General features: G+C 45.1%; 1 pseudogene; it reads left to right on the plus strand.

Annotated features, from left to right (window-relative positions):
• Positions 1-11,746: 11,746 nt before the first annotated feature.
• On the plus strand, positions 11,747-11,864 carry LOC124596977 (annotated as a pseudogene).
• Positions 11,865-12,160: the final 296 nt, after the last annotated feature.

Raw genomic sequence — 12,160 nt, forward strand, 5'->3', positions numbered from 1 at the left:
AACCCGGCAATCAAAAAGGGACGAACTAAAAAGTTCTCTCCCCGCTTTGAAGGCCCGTATCGGATTGTACGGTTGACCTCACCAGTCAATGCAGAACTGCAATTAACCGATCGTACGGTGATAGTGCACTTTGACCGCCTGCAACCTTACCACGGTAGGGCTGTGTCACCACAACAGGTCGCAGCCCCCGATCCGCCTGTGTCACCTCCACCTCAAGTAGAACAAAAACGAAAGGAAAAACGGAGGAGATTACCTCCACAGGGTTGTAGATACCCTTTGCGGAATCGACACCCTTATGGGTTGAGGTCGCGTGATTAATAACGCCTAGTTAGAGTTTTATGTTATGTTCTATTGCAGCTTAGTTTAAGTCATTTTCTCCAGGGACTTGGAAACAAGACGTGCCTGGCCACCACGGAGTTCCCAGCCATTCTCAATTGTCAGTTTCCAGTCCTGTCATGTATTTTTGCTCATTTTTATATGTGTGATTATGTTTTATGTTTTGCAAACAATGCCACGCATTAGACGTCACGCAACTGACTTGCTTCAAATGCAACCATTACACTTGGTGTTGGCAGTACCGCGGCTGCTAACTCCGAATAATATTCTTCAATGTCCTCTATTGCCATCTATTTGGCAAACCAGTACATGTGGAGTATTTTTACTCCGAGCTTTTCTTAATACTTGTTACGTTGACGTCTAGTGTATTGTACTATATGTCCTAGTTCTGTATTTGCTGCAGCTATTCGTAAGTAATCGGAACAGATAAAGCCAGGACTTGAAATGCATACGCCTCGTACGCTTTGTTTACGGGACCAGCTGTTGGCGGGGCATAACATCAGCTGTCGCCTCCCCTCCTCTTCAGCGCTGTCCCTTCTCCTCGCCAAGAACTGGCCAGCGGCCATCATTCCTTCTCAGCCAGTAACAGCGCTCCGCGCGATGACGTATCTTATCACCACGTGCGCTGCCGCCTCCAGCGTCTCAACACGCGGAGCGTCCTAGTAGTTACAAACACAAACCGCAAATTACTGCCCTATCCTCCGTGTATGACAGACTACAATGCACTTACCATCAGTTTATATAACTAACACCCTTTTTTTTTAACAAAAAAAACTCTTATTCTAGATAATTAGCAATTTCTAATTCATCGTTATTTCTGGTACACGCTAAGCGCGTGATATTTGTCGCTGCAGTAGCGGCCGGTCTCTCGCGGCTACACGCCGTCTCACATAACCGCTGACGTGCCGTTGCCTACTCCGCACCTACGCGTGCGCTGCGCTCTCGCTAACAGCTCCAAGCTGGTTTCTTTCATGCATCCGGAAGACACGGCAAACAAAATTCATTCAAACATACCAATAAATCTTAACATAAATATTAAATAGATGTGATTCATTGTTTAAATTCTTTTCCTCGTTTTGTTTCACATTAGCTGGATAAATCACACGAAGTTCTTAACGATTTACATTATTCTGCATACCTTAGTCTGCCAATCCTATAAGTGAAATTTCACTACTGCTTTGATTCATTGTGTAAGCTACAAACTACAGCCCTAACCCTCTTACACATCGAACTGCCTTGGACAAGGCCAGATATGGGCAAACCAATACAATGCCACGGGTTTTTCACGCTACTGACGAGGCACAAACGACCAATCGTCCGGGCTGCCGTATATCGGTAGACGATTGTTCCTTGGTTGCTACGCAGTTATTTTTGCCCTCCCCATTTATTTTACTCTACCGCCGTGGTCATTGTTCTATCCTGTTTTCCTTCTTCTGTCGATGAGGAGGCCCCTACAACATGTTAGGTACCCTCTTCCGACAGTACCGGTCTTTTAGTCTTACCACCATTTACACCGAGATATTGCTCTCCCTTGTTGCAGTCTTGCCCCAAAATATCGGCCAGTGATCCATTGTGAGATACGTACTTTGCCTCTAATTAGCCGGTGATGTAAGCGCTACGGGAACTGTGCCTAGTTGTCCTTTCAGTTCAATTTGTTATCGTCAGTTTTAAAACTAACACACACGCAGCCTAGCAGCCAGCCCCAGGTGGCCAGTGTTGCATGTTAATGTTGAGCGTTCCGACTACTTGCAGCATTATTATTATACATTATTGTGTTTTTATTTTCCTGTCAATATATGTCATTGTGTTTAATTATGTCATTATGCTAGCACTAGTGATTTATAGTTCATGATTTTCATTTTATGTAGTGTTATGTACTGCGCGCTCAAAAAGTGACGCTATTTATGCATGTATGCTATTCTAGCTTCAGAGCTATTTTTATTGCTTGAACAGTCGACATTTCCCTAGTACAGCAGGTCGCTAATAACGCCGCTGATACTTTTATTACATGTATCGCAGGAAACCCATGTGCCTACACTAATTCTTATTAAGTCAGACGGACGCCCTTAGGCCCGCTGAACCACGGTATCGCAGATAGCTCCAATGCACTGCCTACCCCTCAATTATTAGACAGGTTGCCTTAGCACTGTCCGCAGGTTGCCCCATTGCCCTGCAAATTATATAATCATCAATCCAAGTCTGCAGATTGCACTAATGCACTGCTGAACTTAATAGTCGAGTCACTCGCAGGTAGCTCATACGCACTGCGAACTTGTACTTACACGTCACCGAATCCTAGGCTCCTCGGTTGACCACAAAACAATTCATACATCAATTACCGTGAGACAATTTGCACTCACACTACGCCTTTGGCACTCAACCACAAATGAACTGAGCCCCAGACGCTCTTTTATTACATTTTATACAAAGCCACCGTCTTCTAGATGGCAATTCCATTGCAAAATCATCGGATTCTGCCAAAGATTCAGATACCGTTCCCCAGATGGCAGCCTTTTCCGTTGCTGAACGGATTAGTTGCTTTTCACCATCTGAGAGTGCAAACTGCACTTTTAAGAACGATGTTGTTACATACACACACTGTCGGATTTTACTGACGTAGTCCCTTATGCACTTCGTCAACCGACTAAAAAAAAAAAAAAAAAGAAAAAAACAACTTCCCCTGACGGATTTCGTATCCGATTCGGAAGTTTACATTCGGGAAATATCCTCTTTATTTTATTTCTTGTCAATTATTATTACTTCAATGTCATGTTTTATTGTTATCAATTTATAGTTATGATTAATGTTAGTACACTTTATGGTTATACGCTATTTTTGTGTCATATTCGGTATTCCCTTTTAAGTTTCATTGTTTCTCGACTGGAAGTATCTCTGATAGCACCTATTGGCCTTCAATTCGTATCCGCCATCAGCTACCGTTAGGCACACATTTACACAACACTTCATACGCCAATAACAACTAACAACACACTCACACTGTTCATATCCACACTACCTTGGTGTAACTTGTTGATGTTACCAGACCTCTATTGTCATATACTAAGTACATGAACAAGGCTTTTATGGTTTATGCCCTCCGCTCTTCGGAAGGGGAAAGGGAAGTACGTACGTATGTACGTTATGTTCAGTAGCAGTTTCTTTTAATCAACAACGTAGTCAATTTACCTGTTGAACACTTAAGTTGTTCTGTTAAAATGGAATCAAACGTCTTTGTGACATCAGCTATTTGTGTATTATTGCTTTGCAATAAACTGTTACTTTTAAGTTGCACTTACAATGTCTTAGTCTCGGACGCAGAGCCACTAGCGCTCTCTGACGCTGTTATCTGAGCTCAGCACTCTGCCGGCTCAGCGCTGATAAAGCTGCGCTGCGCCGCCTCCACTGCTTCACACCCAGCCTCTGTATTCACGAGCAACAGACTCGCTCTCGCTAACATTCATTTCCGACTTCTATTGACCACTTCTGTAAGTAAAGATCCTTTGATTATTGAGTTAACTTGAGTTGTCCTACCCTCATTCGGGTTTTCTACAGCTGAAAAACCACTCAATATTATTTCTGAAATTTATGAAGTACTTCACCTGTCTCGCCGTGTCGAGCCTTAGCGGGGTGGGTGCCCCTGCGTAGTGGCCAATGCGTGGGAGGTGCCTAGGCTGTGCAGGTTTACACCGCGATCACAGGAATCCTTCTCATTTTATTCATTAAAAAAAAAAAAAAAAAAAAAAAAAAACTTTCTTCGTACAAAGCTCAAATTAATTGATGACACTTGGCCTTCGCCCCATAGCAGGTAGAAAAATTTTTCCAGCGAGTTACGCTTAGTCTGCGCTGCGTAGTACTGCCTCCGCGTTCAGCGTCTATTTTGCTGACGCGTGATTGATCAGCGGATACTCGGTGTCGAATTACACCATTGTCTTGCCGCCTTGCTACCCCCACGGCAGTAAGCGTGACTGAACGGGTCCATCGTCGCTACTTGCCAGGTAATTATTGCTACAACGTTGTACCCCCTCCGTCATCTCTGAATTACTCATCAAGTAAGCCAGGAAATTTTTACTTCTAGGGGCACTAATACTTTCTCTCGCAGTCGACCGTTATCAACATTGGAAGCTGAAAGCAACCTCCCCTTTTACTATGCTGCATTGGAGGTCCGACTTACCCGTAATTCTGACGGTATTCGGATGCGAATGAGGTTGCCAATCACGTGCGCAAATTGCGAATACGAGTGCTATCAAATATACACTTTTCCAGTCTCTTGGGCTACCCTTCATCACCATGTTGTTTGGCAGACTCAAGAATTTTTAATAGTTAGTCGGGATCGACAAACTCACGCCACTCTCACTCGCGCTGAACTATCCAGTTGCTTCCATACAACACATTACTTATGCTCCACGCTAATTTTACACACTAACACTACTGAGTGCGAGATGTCACTGTTTTTAGCTGAAACCACTACCCCTCCATGTCCTCGTGTTCTAGTCTCACTTCGTCAACCAATAATTCAGCCTGTTGGCAACAGTTTTCTGTTCGCTGTTCCACAGACTGTCACCGCCACCCTCGTGTGCCACCGTTCAATGGCAGAGACTGAATCGTACCGGGTAACACTGAATAATAGTGGCCTAGTGTATAATAGTTCTAGATGTGACGTATACGCTGCTTCTATGAGGATATCAGCTCAATTGCACTCCACCTTTCATGTCACCATTCCCACATTTACCTTATACCTTCCTGAACTCACTTTTAAAATCCATCACCATGAGAAGCTGAAGAATTTACCGAATACCAATGATTCAGATCTACTCCAATCGATCAATCATCTCCTTACCCAGGAACACAACCAAGTTGCTCTTGACCGAGTGGCCTCACATATTGCTGATTGGCACCAAACCAAGCGATTAACCACCGTTGTATTGCCCAGCGCTGGTTCGGTAATCATCACTGTAATAATTCTGATTATAGTATTCTGGATACTCTGTAAAAGAGGGTTTTGCAAATGTTTCACTTCCTTCCGAGAAGTAGTACCACCCCCACGAGGGTGGAGTGTTTCAGTGTGCTGTGCTCCGGTGCCCCTCATCATCGCCTGGGTACCCACCACCACTGATACCGCCGACACACATTCACAGCATGGCGCCGCCCCACTGCCGTCGCACCAACTTCACAAGTTTGTTATTCAAGAGCCTTCCTTCAGGCCCTTCAGGCCACTTTGTAACATTTGCACATATTGATATCACTATGTTATGGGACCCTTCATAATGATCATATATTTTTTAAATGGAATAATCGATTAGAATAAGCTCATTCATTTTCATCCAGAGAGCCTTCTTCGGAAGGGGAAAGGATGTGCAGGGAGGAGACCCCCAAGAGGGATCATTGCCGACAAAATTTTATTTAAATAAATTTTCAATGCATAATGTTCGGCCGTAGCCGGCTTGGGCATACTGTGGTGGAAGGTGCTGGCCGGAAGACCATGGTCGGCACATTCCTGCCACGTGCTCCTCGGTCAGACTCAAGTCCCACGGGTTGGTTGCGCTGACGGGGGCACGCTACTAGCAAGGCGCGTTGGCGGAATCAATCCTCCAATCAGAGACTAATCGTGTGATCACGTGGGGACGCGGCCGGGAGCGGCGAGGGCGGCTTGGAAACAGCTCCGCGCTCTCTTAGCTTCTGACCTCGGCCCCGAGTAGTCGCTCCTCTAGTCTCTGCCTCTCTGATGAGCAGACGGCAACCCCTCTTGGGGCTGCTCAGCCCTACGTAGGCACCACTGTACCATCATTACAAGAATAAACTGGGTCCATTCCACTCAATTAATTTTCATTTTACAACGCCCTCCGCTCCTGACTTCTATCCTGACGAACAGTCCCCTGGACATTACCAAAGGGAGATAAGATTCTTAATAGGGTGTGTGATCACCATGGGCAGTAATGCATACTCTGCAATGCGCTCGCGTGCTGGTCACAAGGGTGGTGGGGAATTCTTGTTGAAGGCCGTTCCGTCTCTGCACCAGCGTTGTTGACAACTGGGTTGCCGCAAGTGAACGTGCTGCAGTACGTCTTCCCGCAGCGCCCCACACGTGCTCAGTGGGATTACACTCAGGGGAATAGGCAGGCAGATCATTTTCCGAATATCCTTTCGTTCCAAGAGCCCCTCCACCGCATTGTCATCCATAAAAATGAATTCAGGGCCGAATGTGTTACTGAAAAACGCATATGGCAAAGGAATACAGTATCACAATAACTTTGTCCGGTGAGTGTACCGTGTTCAGAGATTTGGAGGCAGTGGGCCTATGCAACATTACGGCTCCCCACACCATCATATTTGAACCACCAAAACGATCATGTTCGACAGTGTTCCTCGGTGGTTGACGTGTTCCCACATCTGTCTGTACGAGGGTACGTTCAGAATCACTGCTCAGACTGAATCTGCTCTCATCCGAGAAGAGAACACGATTTCATTCCTCGTTGATCCATCCCCTATGCTCCTGGCACCATCGCAAACGGCGTCGCCGATGTGTGGTTGTCAGCGGAACGTAATGTACTCGTCGCCGGGTAAAAAGACCGCCGCATGCAGTCGCCATACCACTGTGAAACGTGAAATTGTGTGCATTGCATAGATCCAATCCGCTATATGATGTATGTCGCTTCTTCCCTACTCCACAATATAGTGGTTATCTGTTGCAGTGCTTGAGCATTATCTCCAGTGCCTGTGGTTCGCAACGCTCCCCACGGAAGGGAGCAATGCTGTGAGCAATACAAAAATCCTGGTCTACACTCGTCACACTTCGCCCATCTTCCAGGTTTTCAATGATACTTCTCAGTGTGAATTCGTCCAAATGGGATGTCCTGGCCAGCAGTAATGAAGATCACCACCACAGTGAGCCTAACTGGTCGCTGACTGGCACGCACTTTCGTTTCCCGTTCCTCCAACTGTCCCATGTTAACGGGACCAGCCCCATTTAGCGCTACATCCACGCTGACCTCACGTCATATAGCGCCCAGGTTTCAGGGCACGACTGGAAGATGTCTGACATCATGCTCCCGCTCTTCTGTTCATTTCCACTAGGTACTTAGTATGCTCTGCTACTTTCTGTATCTCATCCTTAACTTCTGCGCACCAGTGTATAAATTATGTCGATCCCAGCGAGGTAGTGGAACACATAAGAAAGCTCACAGCATCGGTCATTGCAGGAATTAGCACTCATACGAATCCAACCATATAAGCCATTTCAGAGCTCAGAGGAAGATGCATAACGAATAACTATACAGATGATAATTCGAGAATTCCACAGACCAGTATGCTAAGCATTCCCACATAGGCATGTGCTAATATGAGGCTTAGATGACGTTTGGCATTTCGATATTGTAAAGATGAGGCAATATTCATGGGAGAATAAACATTTCAAATATATTTTAATGGTCATTAATACACATTCCAAGTTCGCTTGAGTCTTACCCGTAAAAAAAGAAAAAAAAAGACGGGGAAGGCAGTTGCACGGGTGATGGATCAATTGCTGCAAATGTCCAGTAAACATTCAAACCAAACATAGTGGTGTGTTTTATAACAGACATCCCAGGGCGTACTGAAGCAGTATCGTATACACACTACCATTCAAGATTCTCCCAAATGAAGTTACATATTGTGAGATATTTTAAGAGAACTATAAAATACCACATGTGGAAGCAATGTAATCTTTGTGGCTCATACAGATGAAGAGACATTGTTTCACAAATAATTGAGCAGTATAACTGAAGCATACACAAAACGTTAAACGTTGATGATAATAAGCTTCTAAATAATGCATACAGTCACATTAAATGGAAGTTAGGAACAAACAGAAATTTAATGTTTGTGATTTAGTACATATTTCAAAACAGAAAAGATCTGCTTTGGAGAAATTATGCCTACCAGCTTGTCAGCAGAGTTGTTCACAATATCCAGTGTGCTGCGGACGAATCTGAGAACATACGTTGTAAAACATAGCAGGAATAACCAAGTATCACGCAGTTCGTATACTGAAGGATTGCCGAGGAGCACTGAACCGAACATGTTTCTCGTGGAGCACATTATGAGAAGCAGAGGGAACAAGATGTTGGTTCGATTGCTCGGTTTCCCTTCGTCACAGAACAGCTGGGTAGACGTCAAAGACATTGTACACAACAGGGCTCAAAATCTTCAAACCATTCAGTAGCGTAGGATACGCAATACTCCACACACAGCAATTAAAGGTCTGGAAGAACGTTAAACTGCCGATGAAATTTTGGTTGATAAAACAAAACGAATACGTGCAGAAGGGACATTGGTATACGACAACGTATTGCTTCATTGATAACAAAATGCAAGCCAATCTTAAATTGGGTGCCAGGAAAAACTTTCAGCATATTATGAATGCTGCTCATCATCCGCTAAAAGCAACCCTCAAGTAGATTTAAAATATGCAGCTAATCATCAGTGACGGCCGGTAAATGCGTGTTGAGTCAAAAAAGAATAAGGACAAGAAGACTGATTATAAAACTGTTGGTTCTATCATTACCTGAGACATTATCGAGTGGCATTATTATATTCATAATACCTGCACTGACAGGAGTCTCAGCTATTACGCCATTAGCTGGAGGAGCAGCAGCCACCATCACTTGAACAGTGGAAAATGTGGGAAGCACTTAAGAATGGGTTGAAGAGGCGAAAAGACGCAAGAAAAAGATGGAATGTGTGATTATTGGAAAAGGACTATGTTTAAAATTGACGTGGACTGATAACGCTCATTAAAAAAGCACCTTGGTACACTACTCAACAGGCTTCTTGAAATCGACTCCAGTTCATGAAAAAGTTCCATGTTCCTAGGGTTTGCGGAGTATTTATGCAAAATATATTGCCTATGACAATGTGGAATCTACTACTTTGATTCATTTGGAGACCCACTTATGCCTGAAGAATTATATCACTGCTTTGTGGACATTTATGTTTTATGTTCCTTCTTTAATACTGACACAGAAGGAACCAAAAAATCCTTAAACTTCTAGGCTTGAAACCACCCAGTGACTTCACTCGATATAACTGCTCCAGTGGACCATGATCAGTGAAATATAAGACAAGAACGTTTCTCCCTTGCACAATCCGCTTGCTTTGGCCGCATTTAATAACAGTGATGAGATTACAATTCTCATTTAGCACGAAGTTGGTTTAACAATTCCAAGTTTACTATACTTCAAAGGAAAATATGTGTAAATGAATGGAAACCCTACAACAATATGTCATATGACGTGTAATGCATTCATCTTCTTGTTTCAGAAAATAAGCTGAAGTTGATCGTAAAAGAAATATAGGACAAATATTAACCTTTAAAACAATAGTTTTTGCATTGAAATCGGACTTAAACGGTTTGTAAAATGCAGGATAGATTGTGGAAAAAACGACATCAACATCAAGGAACGAATACAGATGCTTTAATGCGCCTATACCACTCAAGCTAATGGGGTATTTCGAAGACATTAGATGATCCCGGTCAGCGCGACAGACTGTCAATCCTAAGGGCCCGGGTTCGATTCCCGGCTGGGTCGGAGATTTTCTCCGCTCAGGGGCTGGGTGTTGTGTTGTCCTAATCATCATCATTTCATCCCCATCGACGCGCAAGTCGCCGAAGTGGCGTCAAATCGAAAGACTTGCACCCGGCGAACGGTCTACCCGACGGGAGGGCCTAGTCACACGACTTTTTTTTTTATCAACTAATTCTGAAACAAAACACAACAGACAGCAAAATCCAACAGTGGAAAATGCAGGCTCGAATGTAACAATATTATGGAAAGGATAGTTGCTGCTCACCACAAAGCGGAGATAGTGAATCGCTTGTAGGCACTGTTATACCGGAGCCAAGGTAGCCCCTGAGGGCCGGCAACCCATATAACACCGCAGAGGACGAGGTTGTCTATGCCCAAAGGCGTATCCAAAAGCACCATGGTTAACACCGGCTATTTACATACAAGATAATGGAAACATTCATTCCGAGCACTACTTTTTGCAGGAGGAGCTCGAGCCACGGCCTGCAGGAAGTATCACTACGCCGAAATCTGACTGGCTGGAGACAGCTATTTAGGGGCTAGAACCAGGCCCGAAGTTCAGTTCACGCCAGATGCCGACCTCGTGTACTGCAACCGTCGAAGATTACGTCTTCGTCTCGGAATTGGACTGTTACTAGTATGTGAGTGTGTTACCACGAACCTTTGTGGAAAATAAGAAGTGAACTTTTGTTTGCCTCAATTAGGAGACTTTTTTCGTTATTGTTACCTTTCGTTTGTATGTTCAGTCATCAACCTTGTGAACTTACATCAATGAAAGTTGTGTTGTGAAAAATTGCGAATTGTCAGTCACAACAGGCACAACAAAAAGGCTGTCAGAAATGAGCCTTCGTCGGAGAGGCCAGTGTGTGGCCTCAGCGGCCAGAGACTGCGGCCTTGCGTGTGTGAGTTGCGTTTGCATGAGTGTGTGTGTTTATGTTCTATCTCCGACAATAGACAGCAATGCATACAAACAAGCATCGTATTTCTGTGTATTTTATTATCTCGCATTTCTAGCCAATGCATAGACTATTTGGTTGCAGGATCACAGCTACTGGTTATTATTTGCAGCGAATTAACTGCGGAGCACGAAAGCAGACTTGCGCGGCTCGACCCTATGACCACGTCGAGCTGGTCTTTTGAACAGAGCCGTGCCTAGCCCATGTACCTGAAGTACGAGTAACCACAAGTAAAGATGTTGTTTGCAAGAGCAAATTCAAATGGCTCCAAGCACTATGGGACTTCACATCTGAGGTCACCAGTCCCCTATACTTAGAACTACTTAAACCTAAGTAACCTAAAGACATCACACACATCCGTGCCCGAGGCAGGATTCGAATCTGCGACCGCTTCAGCAGCGCGGTTCCGGACTGAAGCATCTAGAACCGCTCGGCCGCGCTTGGAGGAGCAACGACTACCTAATAGTATTCGTTAGGTACAGTCGGAATTGGAGTTTTCTCGTCCGGCATATGAGTCTAATTCCTTTACGATTGTAATTGTAATTCTAACACTTTATCGTATTCTGTATCCGGGTCTCAAATCTATCGCATTATAGACAATTTGTGTGGTGGCTCCGAGCATAAGATATTGCAGCAGTTTCGTGCGTGTGGATTAGTAGCAAAAGTTAAGAGTGGGGGAATTGGCTGCAGAACTCAAGAAAGAAGAAGAAGTCTATGCAGAGGCGCCTTGAGTTGGAGTCTAAGGCGGCCAGCAGCAGCAGAGCCCTCGACGATGGCACAGCAGCAGCCGCGGCCACGGCAACATGGACTGACTACTGGCACGACATCGCACGACTGTCCCAGGCGAGCTCAGATGCATGGCCGGAAGAGGGAAAATCCCAGTACGGGGCATTTAGCAACGGCCTTGCCGCAGTGGATACACCGGTTCCCGTCAGATCACCGAAGTTAAGCGGTGTTGGGTGTGGCCGGCACTTGGATGGGTGACCATCGGGGCCGCCCTGTGCTGTTGCCATTTTTCGGGGTGCACTCAGCCTCGTGAAGCCAATTGAGGAGCTACTCGACCGAATAGTAGCGGCTCCGATCAAAGAAAACCATCGTAACGACCGGGAGAGCGGTGTGCTGACCACACGCCCCTCCTATCCGCATCCTCAGCTGAGGATGACACGCTGGTCGGATGGTCCCGATGGGCCACTTGTGGCCTGGTGACGGAGTGCTCTCTCTCTTCAGTACGGGGAATTTGGACGATGTGTCGACCGCTTCAGAGGAGAGACAATTCTCCAAGAAATGGAGGAGAGTCAGACAAGCTGA

This window comes from Schistocerca americana, chromosome 2 (genome assembly GCF_021461395.2).
Source record: "Schistocerca americana isolate TAMUIC-IGC-003095 chromosome 2, iqSchAmer2.1, whole genome shotgun sequence".
Taxonomy (NCBI): domain Eukaryota; kingdom Metazoa; phylum Arthropoda; class Insecta; order Orthoptera; family Acrididae; genus Schistocerca; species Schistocerca americana.